Below are 24,174 nucleotides of genomic sequence, written 5' to 3' on the forward strand. Positions count from 1 at the left end.
TTTGTCCCTCTGCTAGTACCTTCAGGTGTGCGGAGAGTGATCTCAGCATGGTGGTGGCTGGTCCTGGAGGTCTTTGGCTGTCGGAAGCCTGGTCGGAGCGGGAAGGAAAGCTCAACCCGCTCCCCTCCAAGGGGCCCCAGCGGCGGAGGACAGTCAGGCGCAGGGGCAGGAGACTGCACTGTTCTTCCGGGAGCTGGTTTTTATAGTCTCTGAGTCTTGGCCGCTGATGGGATTACACGGCGCCAGGGGGCCACTCTCCGCACACATGAAGGTACTGGCAGAGGGACAAAGTCACGCGGGTTCCGGGGCCGAGATCTCCAAGCCTACTCGGATTTGGGCCGAGCATCCTCAACCCAGATCCTCCAAATTCCAGTAGGCGGGGGTCACACCCACCACCTGGCCCCCTGGCACCGTGTAATCCCATCAGCGGCCAAGACTCAGAGACTATAAAAACCAGCTCCCGGAAGAAGAACAGTGCAGTCTCCTGCCCCCGTGCCTGACTGTCCTCCGCCGCTGGGGCCCCTTGGAGGGGAGCGGGTTGAGCTTTCCTCCCCGCACCGACCAGGGCTCCAGCAGCCAAAGACCTCCAGGACCAGCCACCACAATGAAAATATTAACTTTATAAAAATCACTTGCCTATCACTTTTGTCACATTATTCTATTAATTATATCCTCATAAAAGTTTAATAGTCTTTATACAGAATTTTTAGTATTGTGGATGGTAGGGTTAACTGCTGAGATTTTTCCCTTTTTCATATTTCATTTTCCTTGAGATAGAATGATGATATACTTAGAAAGTTCTACTCTTTAAAAAATATGGACCATAATGAAATGAATAAAAAATAACTTATACAATGATATTTGCCACATTCTGAATGACTCAAAAATTATATATTAATCTTAATATTTTAATGAAGTATATTTATGATAAATCAAACACGGTATTCAAAATTAGATTTTTGTAAGTTTTTTCTCTTTAATAAAGAGTACTCTAAAGTATATGATAAATTTAGCATAATAGCTGATTTCATATTATTGGCCTATGTCAAAGTAAATTTGTATTAATAAAAAAAGGTTAAAAAAGGAACAAAGAAAAGAGATCATTTAATAGAAGTTTTACCTATAATGTGTAAGGCTTTGTGTAAGGCTTTTAAAAGTAGAGATAATCAAATGACACTTTCTCAATATTACCTTCGTCCAGTAGTATGACTTTGGTGAAAAGATATCTGTGAAAATTAAGTTTAGGTATAATGTAACTTGGGAAATAATTTTATTTGCCTAATTAGCAACTCTTAAATGTAATTTCTTTTATTACTCACATACCAAAGTCTTTAATTGATATCATTTTCTAACAGAGTACATTGCATTTAATCAGTCTGAAATAAAGACAAAGATGGCCCTGCTTCCATAATACCTCTGCACTGACTACTTAGTCGATTTATATGAATCACAAAACCAAGACTTAACATTTTCTCCAATTTGCCCAGGACTATAATAAATCAAATGGTAATTTCTGAATATGGAACATTTCACAGATACAAGCTGTGGAGAACAGCTAGACATCTGTTGTATGAAAGATGTTGCTAATGGCCATCACTCACTTATTAACACATGATTTTTACTTATCATTTATGAATCAAAATCTTATTAAGTTAATTTTTTGTTACTGAAATAGAGGTTGGTTTAATGAGACAGACACATTTTCTAAGATCAGATACAACAAATATTACAGTAATAATTCTACCTCAGCTGTTTGGGAGATATTAAGACTGGGCCCAACTCTCAAGCAAACCTAACCATAATTTAAACAGAGACAAAAGATCCTTTTTAATACCTGGTATGAACATTTAAAAGAAATAGTTTGGGGGCCAACTTACCAGTTTGCTCTGGTTCTACTCTCCGGGATCACTTTCTTTTTCTACTTTTTTAAATTATTCTATTAAATTAATAACTGTGAGATAGAGTTACATATATAGTTTGGGTTTAGTCATACTATATTCCAACACCCATCCCCTTCCAGTCTACATCTCCCACCATCACTAATGTTCCCAGTTTCCCTCCTGTCACCCTGCCCCAAGCCAGGCTCTAGGACAGGCTCTCTCTCTCTCTCTCTTTCTCTCCCCTCTCTCTCCCTCTCCTCTCTGCCCACCCACCCCAGTTTGGGGCATTATAGTTTGCAATACAGTTGCTAAGAGGTTATTATGCTTGTTCCCTAACCCTTTTCAGCATGCAGCTCTTATCCAGAGCAATCATTTCCAACAGTCTTAGTCATGGTGGACCCTTCTCTATCTCAGCTGTCATTTCCACCAACACCTGAGACAGGAATTCAGTCATAAATTAATCCCCCAGGCCCTTGATTCTACTGTTCTTGTGTATTAGTCTCATATTATGCTACTTTTATATCCTAGAAATGAGTCCAACAATTCTGTCTATTCCTCTTCTTCAGGCTCTTTTCACTTAGCATTATAGTCTCCAGGCCCATCTATTTATAAGCAAATTTCATGTCTTCATTTTGCCTTACAGCTGCACAGTATTCCATTGTGTAGATTTACCATAGTTTCTTTATCAAATCATCTGTTCTCAGGCACTCAGGTTATTTCCAATTTCTGGCTGTCATGAGTAGAGCTACAATGAACATAGAAGTGCAGATAGTATTTCTGCTGTGTATTTTTGGGTTTCTGGAGTATAGTCCCAGAAGTGGTATTAATAGGTCATATGGAAACCCAATTTATACCTTTTTGAGGAATGCCTATATTGTTTTCCAAAAAGGCAGAACCAGTTGGCATTCCTACCAACACTGAAGAAGAGTTTCTTTCTCCCCCACATCCATGCCAACATTGGTTGCTCTTGTTCTTTTGGATGCATGCCAGCCTCTGTGGTATGTGATGATATCTCATTGTTGTTTTGGTTCTTATCTCTCAGGGATCACTCTTGATGAGACTTGCAGGACTATATGCAGTACTTGGGGTTGAGCTAAGATCAGCTGTATGCAAGACAAGAGACCTAACCATGCCAGTATAAACTTATTTTTGGTACAAACTTATTTATGTCTTTATTTAGAATAAAATGAAGTACCTAAGTATTAGAAACCATAGCCAGGTTTTAAAAGTTCTGTAAAATTAAGAGGAGTAGTATAGAGATTCTGAGGAAATTAAGAACACAAAATTGAGCTTTGAGACTGAGTGTGCTGAGAAAAGAAGGAGAAGACTCCCCTGGGGAGGCAGGGCCAAGATAATCATGTTTAAGGAAAACTTAATTGATAGGTAGAGCTGTGAAAGTGAATCCCTACATGATCATGAAATCTTTCGTTTAAATACTTCAACAAAATTGTCTCATAAACTTGGTGTGATATTCATTATAGAACTCTAAAGAAACATAAATCAAGCACTGGAGAAGTAAGGAATCAAACAGCAGGATACGGTAGAAAAGAACAGCAGATTACATGGATCATGTTCCCAAACAAGATACGATTCATTATAACTTCCCCATGGCGCTCTAGTCAGATTTATGGAGTAGATTTATAGAGGATTAGTGTAAATAAAACACGAAGAAGATGGTGTCCTTTGTGTGGCTCTGCACAGAAGTCTGGTAAGTTTAAGAAACCTTCTTGAATTTGAGATCTGAAAACCAAACAATAAATATCTAAATGAAAACTGAATATGTATATTTACGATCACAGGTCAATGCTACCATGGGACAGCACCCTAGGACAGGATGTGTCTGGCAGATCTGTGAGTGACAGCCTATACATTATGATCAAAGGAAGAATATCAGCCTATCTATAGAACTATGACTAAACAATGTAATTATATCTATAGAACTGAGATGAAACGCATGTTTGTTCTAACCACTGTGACCACGTGACTACCTGCCTACAGAAGCTTCGCTGTTTGCTCAATAAATCGGAACCGCTTGATGAGACCCCCACCATGCTCGTGTGTTCATTGCTCCTTTCTCAGTTGTTGTGGAGGTGGTGCCATAGGTTTGCTCTTTTCCCTTGAAAGTCTCTCTCTGTAGGAGGGAAGCTCTGCCCTGTCCTCAGAACTCTGAGCGGCAGCCCCTTGCTGGACAAAGGAGTGCGCTGAACAGAGACCAAGAGAAGACCCCAACACTTGAGCACCAAAAGGTCTGAGCCAAACAAACAAAACAAATCTGATTAACTTGAAAGAACTATGAAAGGCAATTTAAATATGTATATATTTTAAGTTATATCACATTAAAATTTTATTTCATTAATCAAATCACAAAATTATGAATGACTCTAATAAAATAATAGATATAAGTTATAGATAATATAATAAAATGGCTGATCAGGGATGAATGCCGACCACCCCACATGGTCCACTGACCCTTGTCTAGAGTGATTGCTGGGTACAGAGCTTGTAGTAAGCCCCTGAACACTGCTGGGTATGGCCTTTAAACAAACAACCAAAAAGAAAAGCAAATAATAAATAATGTTCTAAGAGGAGATGTAAAAATTTACTTGAGAACTATTAAATAAAGATGGCTTGTCCCCATATAAACTTACACACAAAAAATGTAAATTGCTATTATTCTCTCTTTCTTTAGATTTATATATGTACATAGAGAAAGAAAGAAAATATTTCCAGAGTGGTAGAAAATAGACAAAATAGACAAAATTCTACTTTTTTTTGTTTGCTTTTTGGATTATACCGGTGATGCACACAGATTACTCCTGGCTCATGCACTCAGGAATTACTTCCGGCAGTGCTTGGGGGACCATATAGGATACTGGGAATCAAACTCAGGTCAGCCACGTGCAAGGCAAATGCCCTATCCACTGTGCTCTTGCTCCAGCCCCTCTACCATTTCTTAAGTATTAACTTAATAAACATGGTAAACTTTCTCTAACTACAGTCTATCTTCCATAACCATTATCATCAATAATGAAATTTTGTTGAGTCAGAGCTACCCAAAGCATGAATACTCACTTCAAGTACATTAGGTCTCTTAGATATTACATCAACTTTTACACATTCCATAGCTTTCCAATTTGTGAATTATCCTTTCAATGTATTGAATTTATATCCCTACTTTTGCTTTAAGTGACTTAATTTTTTTCACATATCAAAGATTTTAATATTCACGAAAATATGGTAGAGAGGAAAAAAAGGGGTTAGAATTAGTATTAGCAAGCTATCAATAGATTAAGAGAAAAAAAAGTATGTCAATTTTGCTTCAAAATAACATAGCTTCAGGGTCATAAACTTATCTTAAGCAACTGGGTGCATGTTGTGCATGCAGGAGGTCTGGGTTCAAGTCCAGGTACTGCACGATCCCTTGAGAATTACCAAGAGTGATCTCTGAACATAGAGCTTGGAATCACTTCCCTAATACCAACAGATATAGCCCAACTTCTCTCCCCTCCACCCACAGAATAACATAGCTTTATGATAACTCTATTAGCCTTTAACTCACAAATTCAGCTTTTAGAAATTTCAACACTAGCCTACACCTCAGAATTTTTCCATCGATTTGTCGCTAACTCATTATATACGTTAGAACCAGAGATGCAGCCTAAGTGATAGAGCACATGTCTCTGGGCTTGATTGATTACTGAGAACACGTAATTCCCTCCAGCATCTCCTTGAATGGGCCGCAACAGTCATAGTGATTAATAAAGTATGTGAGATCTCTATGTATCAAGCATTGCTTTTATGTGATAACAATGCAAAAATGAGCAACATAGTTATTAATTGTGTTAAACTCATAGTCTATAGGAAAAGAAGTAGAAAGTATGATTACATTGCTATTTATTAGATGGTTAGATGCTTTCATTATTGTATGCCCAGGAGCTATTAAGGCAAAAGGAAAAGTGGATTTCTTAGTACATCAGATGTGATGCATTTTGAGAAAAAGTGCTGTTCAATTTTGAAAGGTATCCTGAGGTCCATGAAGAACTTTCTCAAGTAACAAAGCAGATTAAGAATGTTCCATTTCTGAAGGAATCTGTGAAGGAAGACAAAGCTCTCAGGTACAAAATCAGGAAATATTGATTTAGATTAAGATTGGATATGAGGCTGTAGCAGGACAGAAATAAAAGGCAGGACCTGGTGCATGAAACCAAATATTTTAAGCATTAGGCAAAAAGAGCCAGGATATTTTCAAGATATATCTTTATTTATGTATAAACTTGGAAAAAATTGATTATTTTCTGGAGCGATAGCACGGCATGTAGGGCATTTGCCTTGCATGTGGCCAGCCTGGCCGACCCGACATCTATTCCTCCACCCCTCTAGGAGAGCCCGCAAGCTACCAAGAGTAGTATCTCACCCACACAGCAAAGCCTGACAAGCTACCCATGATGTATTCAATATGCCAAACACAGTAACAACAAAGTCTCACAATGAAGATGTTACTAGGCCCGTTCAAGCAAATCGATGAACAACAGAAGGACAGTGCTATGGTGGTGCAATTATATATTTTTAAAAATATGACTATTTTTTTTCTTATTTTTTGACTTTTTAAAAATTTTATTGAGTCACCATGAGATAGTCACAAGCTTTCATGTTTGGGTTACAATCACACACCATCCTGATCAAACACCCATCCCTTCACCAGTGCACATTCCCCACCACCAATATCCCCGGTAAAACCCCCTTTCCCACCCTCCCCCTGACTCCATGGCAGACATGATTCCCCATAATCTCTCTCTACTTTTGGGCATTATGGTTTGCAATACAGACCCTGAGAGGTCATCATGTTTGGTCTTTTATCTACTTTCTGCACACATCTCCCATCCCGACCAATTCCTCCAGCCATGTTTTTCTTAGTGATCCCTTCTCTATTCCAGCTGCCTTCTCCCCTTTGCTCATGAGGCAAGCTTCCAGCTATGGAGCAATCTATCTGTCCCGTAATCTGAGTTTTTATTTGATTCAATTAGACTATCGCACTGACCTACCATATGTTAGTTAGATGTACTTTTTGGAGACTTTGAAGGATAAAAAGACCAAAGAAATCCATAAAATACACAGTTCTAATATGTTAAATGTTATCCTTGCAGGTACTGATGTTTAGAAATGAATAATAGAAAAGGTCCATTTTCTAAAATGTCAGTTGTGCAGTTTTTGCTTGCCTGTAGCTTCTAAAAATGCAAAATATTCCCAAGCATAGAATATGAGCAGTTTCAACTTCCTAGCAAGAAATGAAAGGGATGAATTTCTGAAGATTTCTGAAAATGAACAACTTAAAATATTTCTACAGAATGTTGAACGAATCTGATGTCTATACAATTTCCTGTTGAAATTATTTTGTCATATGTTATCAAAGTCAATATTTTAAATTGCATTTATGGCTCTTACATTTTATTTTTCAAAACTATGGGAATTTATAGCTTTTATAAACCAAATGAGTAACTCTTTCACTTTATTTAAATCTAAAACTGTGTGTCAGGTTATTTTCACAGAAACTTTCCAGCTTCTAAGCTGCATATCTATGCCTAGCTCTTTTAAAGAAAAAAGTAAGAATAAATCTTCTGAAATGTAATGTGAAACTGCATCATTTTATATGGCCACATAGCCAAGAGAGAGAATGTATACAAGCAAGTATAAGTACTTCTTATGGTACCAGACGTTCCCTTTATTTTCATCTTGCTTCCAATCTGAAATGACATTTTCTGTTAAACTAGTTCCCAATTATAGATATAGGGAAAATGAACAAACACCAGGCCCTCTGGAAATATTCTTGAAGGTTATGATGTGGACTCTGGATATCGATGTTCATTTAAATATATAATCTAAAAGTTTTAATAAGGATAAGTCTGTTAATCTCTGAGGATTCATTAACTGCTGATTATAGCGAGAATGCCTTGAAACAGTATTTTCTTCACTGACCTCCACTGATACTTTTCTTCCCACTTACTCTCCCAACAAATATTATATAAACCCTTAACCCCAACCTGAGAGTCAGATTGTTTATTATGGATAAGTCCACTATCTTTTAATCATAATATCTGATATCTGATTAAAATTCATCTTAATTATTTTAATTTTTGTTAGCATCAACTTTTGCCTCTCAAGAAATTAATCTTTTAGATTCAAGCAACTGAACCTAGTTTGGTGACATTTGGAGAAGCAGAAATGAACACATACTTTGACACAGAAAATTATAAAGGTAAAGGTAAAGGCCCTCCCGTTGATCGTCGATTTGCTTGAGCGGGCCCAGTAACGTCTCCATTGGAGACTTTGTTGTTACTGTGTCTGGCATATCGAATACTCTCGGTAGCTTGCCGGGCTCTCCGAGAGGGGCGGAGGAATCGAACTCGGGTCGGCCATGTTGGCCGCGTGTAAGGCAAACACCCTACCCGCTGTGCTATCGCTCCAGCCCTTTACAGAAAATTATAAGCAACAGTTAATCATATACTGAAATTTGAGAGCTTACACAAATAGATATAAATACACAATTGATAAAATTAAATATTCACATATTTATTCTTTATATTAATATCTTACACTTAATATTAATTCTTATTCTCTTAAATACTACCAATGTTGTTCATATACATGCACTATCTCTGTAGCTATTCTAACTTAAAGAAAAAATTTAGTGTTAGGACAAAAGTTTTCTCATACTTTATTTTTTGTAACTAAACATCAATATAAATGTTTATTCCTTGCCTATACAAGTATTACTTTAGTTTCTAATATAAAACACAGTTTAATTTCACTTCTTAAACTAACTCTTTATATTCATATAGTTGCTTAACTGAATCTTGAATAAACTATTTTTCTTATTTAGCATTTAGAATTATTTTGGACTGAATGATTAATTGTAACTCTGTTTATGCTACACAAGAAACTGCCTGAAGCTCCAGCTAAATGTACTTCCCTCAATCTATTAGTAATTTAATCATATTGGCTAGTAAATAATGAAATTTTAATTATTCTGTGGTTGGGTTAGGGTAGTTTCCCCATTTTAAGCATAAATTGACTTCTGGAATAGTTATATTTTAAGCTTTCCAGAATGCTCTTTCAAAATGTCTGAAAATAATAAAAGAAATTTATTTCAAAGACTTCATCTTGCTCTTTGTAGGAAAAGATAACTGAACATTGCACAAAGAATCAAGTAAATTGGCATTCTGCTTTTTATAATACATTTCTCTATTAGCCTGACCCTGTCGTCACATTGACTGGAACATTGTGCTGTGTGTTCTTTACAAATTTCTTAGAATAAATGACTCTGCTGTACAAGTCATTACAAGACAATTTAACTACCACTAAGGTTTCCTCTTGTTAAAGAAAAAATGGAGATTATCCAGACTAGTAAGACTGCAATAAAACTGACTAGATCAAGATAAAATGCAATTTTTAAAAAGGATGGAAAAAAAAAGAAATAAAAAGAATATTCTTCTTGTTTCATGAGATTGATTTGCAGTCACAAAATAAATTCTCAGATTACTGTCATGGAAAATATTACCATCTACTATTAAGAAATTTATTTGTAGACAGATTTGTTTTATATCAAAATAATAATGAAACAAGAAGATAAAGCATGTTAATAGTACGGGGTTAGTCCAAAAGATTCAGATAGGTTTTATCCACAATGTCCAGTACTAGTATCATCATAACTTTTGGATCATAACAGCATTTGTCTGTGATCAAACTCTTAACTTATAGTTAAGAATCGTGGCACTTTGGCCTGGCCCATTTTGATGCCAGGGTAGCTCACAGTTTGCCCTGCGTCCATTCAGTCCCTTGTCGGGACCCTGCTTTTGGGGTGTTAGGAACTAAGGGCAACTGAGGCTTAAGTCAAGAAAGCAGATCCTGGGAGTGAATAATATTCAAAGACAATTAAATTCTAAATTAAAAAGCATAATATTAACTGTCTTCCTTTATCTATACAAAAAGGACATTGCATTAAAATAAACTATTCAAAAGACATACAGACATACGGAGAGGAGAAAGGCAATATTAATTTACAATACAATTAATTTACAATAAATTGTAGTGTCCTAGAAGGATCTGACCTTACAAATTAACAGAGTCTGATTAGGGGGGAAAGCAGATTAACTGGTTGGGGAAGACAGCATAGTGAGGTGGTTACAGATAAACAAAGGAATGGGAGTGACTCAGGAGCACTGTGATTGCTGTAACCTGATAAATCTAAGCTCCTTGTGGCAAGGGAGAAAGGACAAATCAATTGTTACTCTACAATCACCAATCAACTATAGTTTTCTAAAAATTGTTTTGTTTTCCTTTAGATATGAAGAGAAACAGAAGAATAATACTTCCACATGTTTTTCAGCATTGCCACCACATTTGAAAACTTCCAAGATTCTCCTCAGCTTCATAAGTGCAAGTTATACAAACCCAGATTTAACAAGAAATAATCACCCTTGTCCACAATGAGTAAGAATTCTGATAGGCCAGTTTACTACCAAAGGTATTTCTTCCACAGTAATTTTACTCCCCATGTAATTTTATACCTGCAACACCACTCCCAAAATTACTGTCACCTAAATGTATCATTTACTCTTTTCTACATCCATAATTTAATCTAATTCCTTTTTCATTATAGGTGAAGGATTGAAAATCTATTTCATAATCCTAAATAACGTTTTTATTATTTCATCTTGTGTTAGAAATAAGACTCTCAAACTGACTTGGGAGGTCTCTTATTTATTTTGGGCTTATTATACATCTATATGTATATAAGAACATTAATAATAACAGAAAAAACTTAAATTAATTCATTAGTTTATGTAAAATTATGACACATAACTAAAAGGGCAGTCTCAGTTAATTTATAGGATCTCTGACTCTAAAGTTTCTACATTCTCTCTCTTTTTTTCTTCTTATTCTATCCCCCTTTTATCCTTCTCTTTCCACCCCCTATATTCTTCTTTCTTATTTTTACTTTGTAATAGAGATGAATCTCTATGTGATACCAAGTTTCAAAGAAAAGTCATTGTATTTTTCACTTTTTTAAGGGAAATCGTAGGATAACACTGTTTTGTCCTTCCTGCATAGCCTCAGGTAGCTTAGGTTTATTGGGTTGCTCTCATCACAGTACTCCCATTTCTCTGTGTTTATTTGTAACTTCTTTCTTTGTGCTCTAATGACTTGTAAATATTATTTTTCTCTTTTCCCTAAGTCCTTTGCATAGTTTATTTAGAGCAATGTCCTTTTTGTATGGACTAAAGAAGATAGTATATGCTATGTTTTTGTAACATAATTCTCAGTGATATTTTCCTGTTGGGCATCAGTTAATCACCTAAACCTCAGCTGCCCTTACTTCATACTGCTCCCAAAAGCAGGGTAGCGATGAGGGACTGGATGGAACCAGGGCAAGTGGTAAGCTATGTGCTTAACTATAAATTAAGAGATTGGTCATGGACAAATGCTGTCATTGTCCAAAAAGTAATTATTAGATTTGGACCCTGCTAGAGTAGAGTTAGGAAAAATTAATCTGGCCTTGAGAGCTTGTTTGGAGCAATAGCACAGCGGTAGGGTGTTTGCCTTGCATGCAGCCAACATGGCTGACCTGAGTTCGATTCCTCCGCCCCTCTCGGAGAGCCCGGCAAGCTACGGAGAGTATCTCGCCCGCACAGCAGAGCCTGGCAAGCCACCCGTGACTTTACTTAATCTGGCCTGAGCTCTGTAGTCTGAGTCTGTGGCAAGATGTTCCCAGGAGAGCTTTCCTACAAGTTTCAATGTATCTCTTACTGTGTCCATACAAAAATAACTAATATTTAAGATGTTGATAAAGTTATTGAACTGAGGAAAGGAGAAAAACACCTTAAGAGGTATTTTGCCCTTGGGCAGTCAGGAAGGGCTTCAAAATATCCTAGATGGTGTATCCTTTGAACCTGGTGGGCCATCAGGCAGGGCTTTCTTATGTTGATTTGGCTACCAGATTGGGTGCATTGTCAGCCCAGAATGCTTGGAAGTTGGAGAGATGAGAGAGAGCACAGGGCACCAAGATGGAGTGTGGAGAGACTAGCAAAGAGTACAGAGGGAGAAAAACCTAGAAGAATACAGGAGCAGGCATGTGGAGAGAGAATCCAGGCTGTGAGATGGAGCACGAAGAGATGAGAGGGAGAGACAGGAGGAGGCAGGGATGAAGGCAGAGTGAGACTAGGATGGGGAGCTCAGAGAAACTGTGGCAGGCAGGAAATAGCATATTGTAAGAACAACCTCAATTTGTGTTTGTATTTTCTTTTTTTGTTTTGTTTTTGTTTTTTTTCATTTTTATTTTATTTTATTTATTTACTTTTATTAATATTAGTTAAACACCATGAGGTACAGTTGTAGATTTACAATTTTTTGTGCTTGGGTTTCGATTATACAATGATCAAATACTCATCCCTCCACCAGTGCCCATTTTCTACCACCATGGATAATATTCCTCCCACCCCCATCCCTCCCATCCCACCCTGCCTCTGTGGCAGGGCAATCCCTTGTGTTCTCTCTCTCCTTTTGGGTGTTCTGGTCTGCAAAAGAGGCTTTGAGTGGCAAACATGTTCAGTCCATAGTCTACTTTCAACATGCATCTCCCCTCCTGGGAGGATCCTCCAAATACCCTTTATTTGGTGCTCCCTTCTCTATCTGAGCTACCCTTTCCCCTAGAATGCCCAGCTGGCCTCTAAGCTATGGAGTAATCCTACTCGTGCTGATTTCAGCTATTCTTGGATATTAATCTCATATTTTGTTACTTTGTATTCCCTAGATGAATGCAATCTTTCTATGTCTATCCCACTCTTTCTGACTCATTTTGCTTAGCATGATACTTTCCATGTTGTACCACTTGTATGTAAATTTCATGACTTCATCTTTTCTAACAGCTACATAGTACTCTATTGTGTAGATGTACCAAAGTTTCTTTAATCAGTCATCTGTTCTTGGGCACTCAGGTTTCTTCCAGTTTCTGGCTATTGTAAAGAGTGCTGCAATGAACAAACAAGTGCAGATGTCACTTCGACTATACATTTTTGCCTCTCTGGGATATATTCCCAGGAGTGGTATTGCTGGGTCAAATGGGAGCTCAATTTCTAATTTTTTGAGAATCGTCCATACTGTTTTCCAGAAGGGCTGAACCAGTCGACATTCCAATCAACAGTGAAGGAGTGTCCCTTTCTCGCCACATCTGCGCCAGCATCGGTTTCTTTTGTTTTTTTGGATGTGGGCCAGTCTCTAAGGTGTGAGATGGTATCTCATTGTGGTTTTGATCTGCATTTCCCTGATGATTAATGATGTAGAGCATTTTCTCATGTGCTTTTTTGCCATTTGGATTTCTTCTTTGAGAAAGTTTCTGTTTATTTCATTGCTCCATTTTTGATGGGGTTGGATGTTTTCTTCTTGTGGAATTCAAACAGTATTTTGTATATTATTGATATTAACCCCTTGTCAGATGTGTATTCGGCGAATATCCTTTCCTATTCTGTAGACTGTCTTTGTATTTTGGTCACTGTTTCTTTGGAGGTGCAGAAGATTCTTAGTTTAAGATAGTCCCATTTATCTATCTCTATTTTCACTTGCTCGGCCAGTGGCGTGGCATCTTTGAAGATACCATTAGCTTCAATGTCATGGAGGGTTTTGCCAACTTTGTCTTCAATGTACCTTATGGTTTCTGGTCTGATGTTGAGGTCTTTAATTCATTTTGATCTTACTTTTGTACATGGTGTTAGGCAGAGTTCTGAGCCCATTTTTTTGCATGTGGCCGTCCAGTGATGCCAGGGCAATTTGTTAAAGAGGCTTTCCTTACTTCACTTCACATTACTTGCACCTTTATCAAAGATTAGATGATCATGTAATTGAGGGGAGATGTCAGTATATTCAACCCTGTTCCCTTGGTCTGCAGTTCTGCCTTTGTTCCAGTACCATGTTGTTTAATTATTACTGCTTTGTATTACAGTTTGTAATACAGTATTATTTCCTTTCTCCTGTTCGAGTTGTGCTCCTTTTTTTGGTCCTTCTCCAAGCTCTTTAAGCTGTGAGGTTAGATTACTTATGTGTGCTCACTTCTCCTTCCTGAGGAATGCTTGTAGAGCTATAAACGTTCCTCTTAACACAGCTTTTGCTGTGTCCCATAAGTTTGGGTAACTCGTGTTCTCATTTTCACTTGTTTCTAGGAATCATTTGATTTCCTCTTTGATTTCCTTTCTAAGCCACTGGTTGTTCAATAGTGCACTGTTTAATTTCCAGGTGTTTGATTTTGTTTTCTGTTTTGGTGTGTGATTTACTTCTAATTTCATCGCATTATGGTCTGAGAAGATTGTTGATACAATCTCTATCTTCTTAATTTTATGGAGGCATGTTTTGTGGATCAGCATGTGGTCTATCTTGGAGAATGTTCCATGTATGTTTGAGAAGAATGTGTATTCAGCTTTTTGAGAATGAAGTGTCATATATATATATATATATATATATATATATATATATATATATATTAAGTCCCTTTCTTCCATTGTTTCCCTCAGATGAAGTATGTCCTTGCTAAGCTTGAGTCTGGTTGATCTATCAAGAGAGGACAAAGCGGTGTTGGAGTCTCCCACCAGTATTTTGTTGCTATTGATGTCTTTTTTCCAAATCTATGAGTAGTTGTTTTAAGTACTTTGCTGGTCTCTCATTAGGTGCATATACATTTATTATTGTAAGTTCTTCCTGTTGTACAGATCCTTTGATCAATAAGAAATGGCCTTCACTGTCTCTTATGACGTTCTTCACTCTGAAATTGATGTGGTCTGATATTAGGATGGCTACCCCAGCTTTTTTCTGGGAGCTGTTTGCCTGTAGGATTGTTTTCCAGCCTTTGACTCTGAGTCTGTGTTTGCTTTGACTATTGAGATGTGTTTCTTGCAGGCAGCAGAATGTTGGGTTCAATTTTCTAATCCATCCTGCCACTCTATGTCTTTTAATTGGTGCGTATAGCCCACTGACATTGAGATAGATTATTGTTATGGAATTTTTTCCCATTGTTCTGTTGAAATTTGGTGTATTTGAGGGGCCTTTTTTGCCTTAAAGTAGCCCATTTAGTTGTTTTTGTAACCATGGTTTTGAGTCTATGAAGTTCTTGAGCTGTTGTTTGTCTGTGAAACTGTGTGTTGTTCCTTCTATTATGAATGAGAGTCTCGCTGGGTAAAGTATTTTTGGAGAGGCATTTATTTCATTGAGTTTTTTTACTATGTCCCACCACTGTTTTCGGACCATGAGGGTTTCATCAGAAAAATCAGCTGTGAATTTTAAGGATGCTCCTTTGTAAGAGATTTCTTTCTTCGATCTTGCTGCTTTCAGAATTTTGTCTCTGTCTAAGGTTTTGGTCAGTTTGATCAGAATGTGTCTTGGGGTATTTTTATTCGGATTTCTTCTAGCTGGTACCCTTCAGGCCTCCTGAATGTGATCACAAGTTTTCTTCAGCTCTGGAAATGTTGTAGCAATGATGTCTTTGACAGTTTCTTCTTCATCAAGGTTTTATTCCTGTCCCTCTGGGACTCCAATAATTCTTATGTTACCCCTCTTGGCTTCATCACGATCTTCTCTTGCCATTTGTTCCCGAATTTTGAGTCTCTTTTCCATTTTGTGCTCTTTCCTGGAGAGTCTCTGAACTTCATCTTCGAGCTCACTGATTCTGTTCTCAGCAGCTGTTACTCTGCTGCTGAGGCCTTCCACTGAGTTTTTCAATTTGCCTACCAGTTTTTTCAGGTCTGACATTTCCAATTGCTTTTTCCTCATTTCTGCCTTCAAATCCTCTTGTCTTTTATTGGCATTGCTTTCCATTGTTTCTTTTAGTTCCCTAAGCATCCTAAGTAGCTCCCTTTTGAATTCCTTGTCAGAGAGGTTGTCTAACACTACAGTACTGTTGATGTTTTCTGGGCTAGCCTCTTCAATAAGAAAATTTGGTGGGCTTTTGCGTTGCTTTACCATTGTGACAAGAGTGGTTTAGTCCTTCACGTTCACTGTTTCTATTCTGCTTGATATGCAGTGTGAGTTGAGATAGGCTTATGAGTTATTGGCTACTGTGTTTCTAGTGGCCGAGCTAAAATAGAGAAAATTCCATCTAAGAAGTTAGCTTATGGTTCCTAGGGCATATGTAGTGGGAGAATATGTAGTGGGAGAATACTCTGGAAAGGGTCCCTGCGTTGGTCCCGCGCAGATCAGGGGAAATAACCATCTGGTCTATGAGATCGCGCTACCTGCACATGCCCAGAGAGAGTCCCAGGCCCTGGGGGCGGGCTGGTTGGAATGAAGGTGTGTTTGTATTTTCAAACACAAATTGATTCTATACATAAGAGCTCTAAAAATTTTAATGCAAATTGACACGCAAAATATTTGCGGTAGGGGGCTGGAGCAATAGCACAGGAGGTAGCACACTTGCCTTGCATGCGGTGGACCTCGGTTCAATTCCCAGCATTCCATATGGTCCCCAGAGCACTGCCAGGAGTGATTTCTGAGTGTATGAGCCAGGAGTAACCCCTGTGTTTCGCTGGATTTGACCAAAAAGAAAAAAAAATTTTCAATATACAGTTGTCACAAGTTTTTTATATTATCTTAATCAGGTACTGCTAGAATGTTGTTGATTGAAAACATATATCTTCTTTATATTAAAACTGAATAAATAGAGGGAAAGTTGAATAGTTTTGAAGAGTAACTTTGATAACGAGTATTTTATTCATTATACCTATGGAGATAAAAGCTAAAAACATTGTAAAAAATCCTGGATATAAACTCATGTTGCAGTTACTTTTAATCTTTAAATTTTATACCTCAAATGATGAGTTTTTGGTATTATAGTATAAAGTGTCATACTGTAACCGTTTTAATTATTATAGTATTATATATAGTATTATAGTATATAATAATCTTTTCCTAAGGTAACACTTATCTCTTATGAAACAATGAGGGATATATAATTACTCAATGAACTTTTTTATGACAAAAGCTTAGAATAGAGATATAAAAATGTTTTTCCATTATTAGCTATACTAAATATATTTTGAGAAATGAAAGTATTTTACCTAAAACATCTTTATATTTTATTAATTACTTTCTACTATATGTACCTACATTTTGAATTGAGTAGGGAAGGGGGCTTTCTAGAGAGTTTAGAGAATTTAGCATTTCTTATTTGCATGGATTTCTAGCTATTTTTCAAGTAATATACATTTTGAGGGTTATACAAATATTTACCAGAAACTACAGAGAACTCTTTCCCCAGTACATAGAATTTTCCTGGTTAACTTTTTGCATAAGTGTGGTACATTACAGTTGATGGGTTAGTACTGACCCATTATTATCAAGTCCATCATTTACATTAGGATTTACTCCTTGTTTTGCACAAAACATTTAACATTTAATCATTAAATAAAGTGTTTCACTATAAGACAAAACAGCTAACTTAAAATTCGTCATAAGATTAAACTTAGCCACAAAACAATAGACTTAAATAATCAGTGGTGATACATTTTATTACTCATCCTATTATAGTAGAAGTGAACAGAGAAGGGAATGGGTGTCAGGTAATCTTTGTGTAAAAGACAATTGATCTGTTTCAACCATGTCCATCTGACGAATACTCAGTCAGGCAAGTAATGGAAAAGGGTAAGGAAGAAAGATAGCAAACCTCTAAGAGGGAACACAGTCATGCAATAATTTCTTTGACCTCTACCCTGTGCTGTTTAGAGGCCAGGAAAACCTCATGATTCATATCTACATGCCTTGAGAAAATGAAATTCAAAGAACAGAGAACCATGGGGCAATGGTGTTTGAAAGGTAAGTCACATTGTACCAGAGACAGACTATAGAGACACAGATGCAGATGTGGGGTGGGGAATGCAGATAAGGACAGGGGGCATCTCAGAACAGTGAGAGATCAGATGTGAGATCTGAAATGGCCTGTAAGGGACGGAACAACAATGTCGTCCACAGGAAAGGGCAGAGGAGCAGAGGAAAAGGACAACTGATGTGGGGAGAATGATCTAGAGCTCCCTTCCTTAAACAGTACACTAGAGATACATTAATGATACAAACATTTGCTGATTTTCATGCAGAACACAAAGACCACTGAGGAACAAGCCAGTTTTGGTTACAACAGGATATTTGAGACCTTTGATAACATTTGCGTTGTAAGCTATGGTAGAAAGGGACATAAAAATTGCTACTGGTAGGTGCATGGTAAATCCAGAGCAAGAAGGCAGTCACCAAAGAAACTGTTTCCCTACTACTCCTCTGCGTGGCCCACTACCAGCTCTGCAGTGAAGTGGGGAAGAAGCTGCGGAAGGATATGGAATATCGTATGACCTCAACCTAACTTCCCAAGCTTTTTAGCTATGCTTGCAGAAAAGAATGTACGGAGAAGACAGTGAAACAAAGAAAATTGAACTAAAACATATGAAGGGCAATGAGAGAAGAGAAAAATATTTCCAAGTGAACATGGGATTCTTTAAGAGAGAAGAAAGAACGTTATTAAACAAGAGAATTACAGGAGTCATCAGATAATAACAGTTGTTAGAGCTCATGCCTAGAATGTATCTGACCCAGGAATGATTCCCAGAACCACAAGGTCCCCCACCACCACCTGGCGCAGTCCCGCAGGCTCCAAGCAAAGCTGGTTATGATCCTGGAGGCTCACAGCACTCTGGGCTTGCCTGGTATTCCTGGCACTTGTTCTGCAGAGTCTAAACTATATCATCTCCTTGAGTTCTTGTGTTAACCCAATGGCCTAGAAGAATACCTGGGTCTGCTGAGCATTGCTTGGGAGCCAAGCCCTCTGTCAAAAATAAATAAATAAAGGAACTACATCCCCCAAGTTTGAATGCAGAAATAGTGAGTACCCAAAAGAGTTAAAGGGGGAAAAGCACTATGAGAGTAGTTGTGGGAAGCTGACCTCCATGACCCTCCAACCCTGGCAGATGCACGTCTGGTACTGTAACCATCTTGGCCTCTCTTAGGCAAATCTGGAGCTACGTATAGATATCTCTGGGAAACATCTACTACTGCTTCTCCTTGTGACTGAAGGTATTCAACAATGTAAATATCCTGTGACATCTTTAACCATATATGGACAAGACCCTTTTGTGTAACTACCTCATGCCTGGTATGTGAAACGTATATACTTTCTAACTTTCCTAACCGTATATGGACATGACATAGTGACGTAATTGCCTCCTGTGATGTATGCGTAGTTTCCTGCATTGCAAGGTATATAATACCCCTGCTGCCCTGAATAAAGTCCTGTCCTGTCCTGTCTTGTCTGCTGTCCTGTCTGCTCTGTCTGTCCCTTTATCTCTCTGTTTCTAAACTGCACTCTGTCTCTTGTGTCTTGTGTGCATTCAGTGGGTCTCTCCTTGCACCAACGCACCCTAAGGCCACCTCCGTGGGCCAGAGGAGTGGTCTGGCGCCCCCCCCCCCCCCCCCCCGCCACAAGTAGTGGGCTGGAGGAAACTTTCAGGATGGAGCCGATTCCATAAAGTAAATGAAAATAGTTGGCACCTGAAGTAGACAGGTTTGGGCAGTGCACTGCACAGGATAGAATGCGAGCCTCTCACTGCCCTCCCTAAAAATGTTTACTAGGTTATTGTGGAGGAAGATTTCTCAGTTGTTCTTTGGTGGGTTATTGATGGCTTGGACTTAGTTCTAACTTTCAGAAATTCACCTGATAATTTTTGCAGAATGTCTGCAAATTCTGCAAAAAAAAAAATCTGCAGAGTTTTTGCAGAAATTTTTACCCCCCTGCCTATTTTAAAACTTATACCTTCCAGAAACCAGTCTCTTTTTCTAACTGGAAATTAGAAATTTCTTCAACATCTCACTGAATCTTAGAGAAGAATTCAATTTTGGTTTATAAAATTAGTTCAGTTGGGACTGAACTAATAACCAAAACTTCAAAGATTTAAAGTACAATATAGCACTGACTGGACACATAAGTGGGTAGGGTGCGTCTGCCTTGCACGCGACAAAGCTGGGCTCAATCCCAGGCATCCCACTTGATCCCCCCAAGCACTTCCAGGAGTAATGTCTGAGTGCAGAGCCAAGAGCATTACAGGGTATGCCCTCCCCTCAAAAAACTTTCAATATAAGGCTAGCCAGAGTGATAGTACAGAGGGAAAGCCTCTTGCCTTGCATGCAGTCAACCAGAGTGACTTTAGATTCTGTGAACTCCAAAGGGTCCTTGAATCCCACCAGGTGTGATTTGGTGTGCAAAACCAGGAGAAGCACTGGGCACAGTTAAATACCTCCCAACCCCATAATAATAATGAAACAAAGCTCTAACACAAACCTGTATATACTTAATGACCTAGACTTGCTGATTCTTCTTATATAAATCTGTCTTTCAACATGACTACTTTTCAAAGAGTTTTAAGTTAAATTTCAATTTAACTACAAATGCATTAATATTGCAGAATGTGATATTGCAGAATGTGATATATATTACACATTGTATTTAATTCATATGTGAATATAAACTATAAAGATACAATGTCAATAAATGTGAGCATATGATAATCATGTGACATACTTTTTCTTAAAGCAACAGATTGACAGAGACAGACACTTCAGTATAGATCTAAGTGAAGGATAATGATAACTTTAGATTTTTTTCACTTATCTGCAAGTAAATCTAAGTCAAAAATTAAAAAATTTCTAAATATGCAACCAAATAACTTTAAAGACCACTATGATATTTATATTTATTTGGGTATTCTTTTGGTTGGGTATTTATATGTACCACATGCATGAGTATTTCAAGCTATATTGTGCTTTACCCATAAATGTGTGTGCCTGGTTTAAGTAATCGTTTTGTGGTCTGTACAGATTTATTCCAATTTTAATTGGAACAGTTAGTTATAATTTGCTAGTTAAATCTTTAGAGATAAGGTTTAGAGAAGATATAGTAATGAACACGGACTTTAAGAACTCTTCAGATTTAATACTCTACTAGATTAATAAATAACATCATCAAAGAGACCTAGAATAGTTTCCTAGTGTCAGCCATAAAATTTGATAGTAGGACTGTTATTTGCTCCTATGCAATTAGGAAAGAACTAAATTGTCTCACACAAATAATCCAAATTACATTGTACCCTTGAACCACTTAAGCTTTTTCTCTGTACAATAAATATCAAGCACACCCTTGTCCATATATTCTTAATGATTGTAACAGTTTCAGCTTCTAAATTGAATAGCAACCACACCTTTCTTCATCCATAAATGCAAAATAGCACAGAGACCCACACAGCTGGCATCAATTAACTCTGATTAAAGTATTATATTTGATTTGCCATTAGAGCTTTCATTCCCAACCCTTCCGCTCAGCACTGTCACTCAGCCAATTTCATTTACAGCATTTGAAAACCAGCATCAAAAATAAATAATTTTAAAGAATTAGGTGAATGGCAATATTATAAAATAAAAACAAAAAATTAAAACCTCAGCCCCCTATTCTCACTTTTCATTTCTGTTGGGGTGTTGCCAACATGGAGAATGTTAAAGATGTTTTGAGACATTTTTTGATGCACAGCTAATGTAAACTGACTAGGTTCAAGTAATGAGACAATTTCTATAGAAAAAAACAATAACAGAATAGTGCTTATTCAGTAACAAGATAATTAGAAGTAAATGGGAAATTATCTCAAAATGTAAAACAGTATCTTTTTCACTTTATAGACTATTTTAACATAAAGAGAACATTTAGTTTGCCAAACATTCTTGTTTTGAAAGTATGTACAGTAAAAATATATACACCTGCAGCATTAAAAACCTGAATTGCAAGTAGCAATAGGTAACTGGATGCTAGGAAAGATTTGAGCCAATAGCTAGATGTGCATTTTCCAGGCATCACTTAAAAAGATGATTTTATCATTTTAAGCCAAACATTCTTTACAAAAGTACAGCTTAAGTATAAAAATAAAACTTTAGAAGATTCACTTGGAATATTTCTTTTCTATTTAAGTGTGTTTTTAAAAGAGAATATATCTGCTATATAACTCAGAGACAAATATTTTTGTACATATATAACATATATATGCATGTTCTCATTTACCTACGTTTATACAGAGCTTTCAAAATGATATTATAAATATAATTGAATTCACTAACATATAATTCCTCAAGTAAATCCTGGTTCTCAAGCCCCAAACCTTACATTTTCTGTCAAAATGTACATTGGTTTTGAATTTTAGGCACAAAAAACAATATTGTTAGATATAGGGTGTTATGTACATACAAGTGCCGCCTTCAATATTAATTCCCTGTATCGTATCATATCATATCATGATCATATCATATCATATCATATCACCATGATATGCTCAGTTCTGCAGATTAGGTTTCAGTTCTATTACCTTTGGCCACTTCTTATTCTCCTACTATGTTTATAAAGATACTTTTATTTGGGAGAAGTTTTGGTACGCCTGGAGGTGTACAGAACTTACTCCTAGCTCTGTGCTCAGTGATCACTCTTGATGGGGCTCAAGGGACCAAATATAGTGTCAAGGATCTCAAACTCACATTGTCATGTGCAAGGCAAGTGATATACCTGCAAGACTATGTTCTGGCCCCCATAAAGGTACTTTTAATTATTATGTTACCTTTATTACTTTTTAAAATTTTTATTAGTGAAACAACACCATGAGGTACAGTTTTAGACTTACAAACTTTTGTGCTTGGGTTTTAGTTATACAATCATCGAGTACCCATCCCTCCGCCAGTTCCCATTCTCCACCACCAATGATCCCAGTGTCCCTCCCATCCCCCACTCCCCCCCATCCCACCTCAACTCTGTGGCAGGGCATTCCCTTTTGTTTTCTCTCTCCTTTTGGGTGCTGCGGTTTGCAAAAGAGGCATTGAATGGCAATCATGTTCGGTCTATAGTCTACTTTCAGCATGCAACTCCCATCCTGGGAGGATCCCCCCAACACCCTTTATTTGGTGCTCCCTTCTCTATCTGAGCTGCCTTTTCCCCTAGCATGTGCAGTTGGCCTCCAAGCCATGGAGTGAAACTCCTGGTACTTATCTCAGCTATTCTTGGGTGTTAGTCTCCTATTTTGTTACTTTATATTCCCCATGTGAATGCAATCTTTCTATGTCTGTCCCTCTCTTTCTGACTCATTTCACTTAGCATGATACTTTTCATGTAGTAAGACTTGTATGTAAATATCATGACTTCATATTTTTTAAATTATTTATTTATTTTTAATTAATGTTATTGAATCAACGTGAGATAGTTATAAGCTTTCATGTTTGGGTTACAATCACAAAATGATCAAACACCCGTCCCTCCACCAGTTCACATTTCCGACCACCAATATCCCCGATATAGCCCCCTTTCCCACCCTCCCCCTGCCTCCATAGCAGATACGATTCCCCATAATCTCACTCTACTTTTGGTTTTATGGTTTGCAATACAGACCCTGAGAGGTTATCATGTTTGGTCCTTTATCTACTTTCTGCACACATCTCCCATCCCGACCGATTCCCCCAGCCAACTTTTTCTTAGTGATCCCTTCTCTGATCCAGCTGACTTCTCCCCTTTGCTCATGAGGCAGGCTTCCAGCTATGGAGCAATCTATCTGTCCTGCGTATCTACTGGTCATGATTTCATCCTTTCTAAAACCTGCATAATACTTCATTGTGTAGATGTGCCAAGTTTCTTTATCCAGTCATCTGTTCTCGGGCACTCGTTTTTTTTTATCCAGATTTTGGCTATTGTGAACAGTGCAGCAATGGACATAGTAGTACAGATGTCATTTTGACTGTACTTTTTTGCCTATCTGGGATATATTCCCAGGAGTGGTATTGCTGGGTCAAGTGGAAGCTCAATTTCTAATTTTTGGAGAATCGTCCATTCTGTTTTCCCAAAGGGCTGAACCAGTCAGCACTCCCACCAGCAGTGAAGGAGGGTTCCTTTTACACCACATCCGCGCCAACACCCTGTTGCTTTTGTTCTTGTAGATGTGGGCCAGTCTCTGTGGTTTGAGATATCTCATTATTGTTTTGATCTGCATCTCCCTGATGATTAATGATGTAGAGCATTTTGTCATGTGCCTTTTTGCCATTCGGATTTCTTCTTTGAGAATGTTTCTGTTCATTTCGTTGACCCATTTTTTGATGGGGTTGGATGTTTTCTTCTTTTTATCTTCTTTCAACCAGTACATTGTATATCCTTGATATCAACCCCTTGTTGGATGCTTATTGGGTAAATATCCTTTCCCATTTTGTA

Source organism: Sorex fumeus, unplaced genomic scaffold, assembly GCF_029834395.1.
Source record: "Sorex fumeus unplaced genomic scaffold, SorFum_2.1 ptg000008l, whole genome shotgun sequence".
Classification (NCBI taxonomy): Eukaryota; Metazoa; Chordata; class Mammalia; order Eulipotyphla; family Soricidae; genus Sorex; species Sorex fumeus.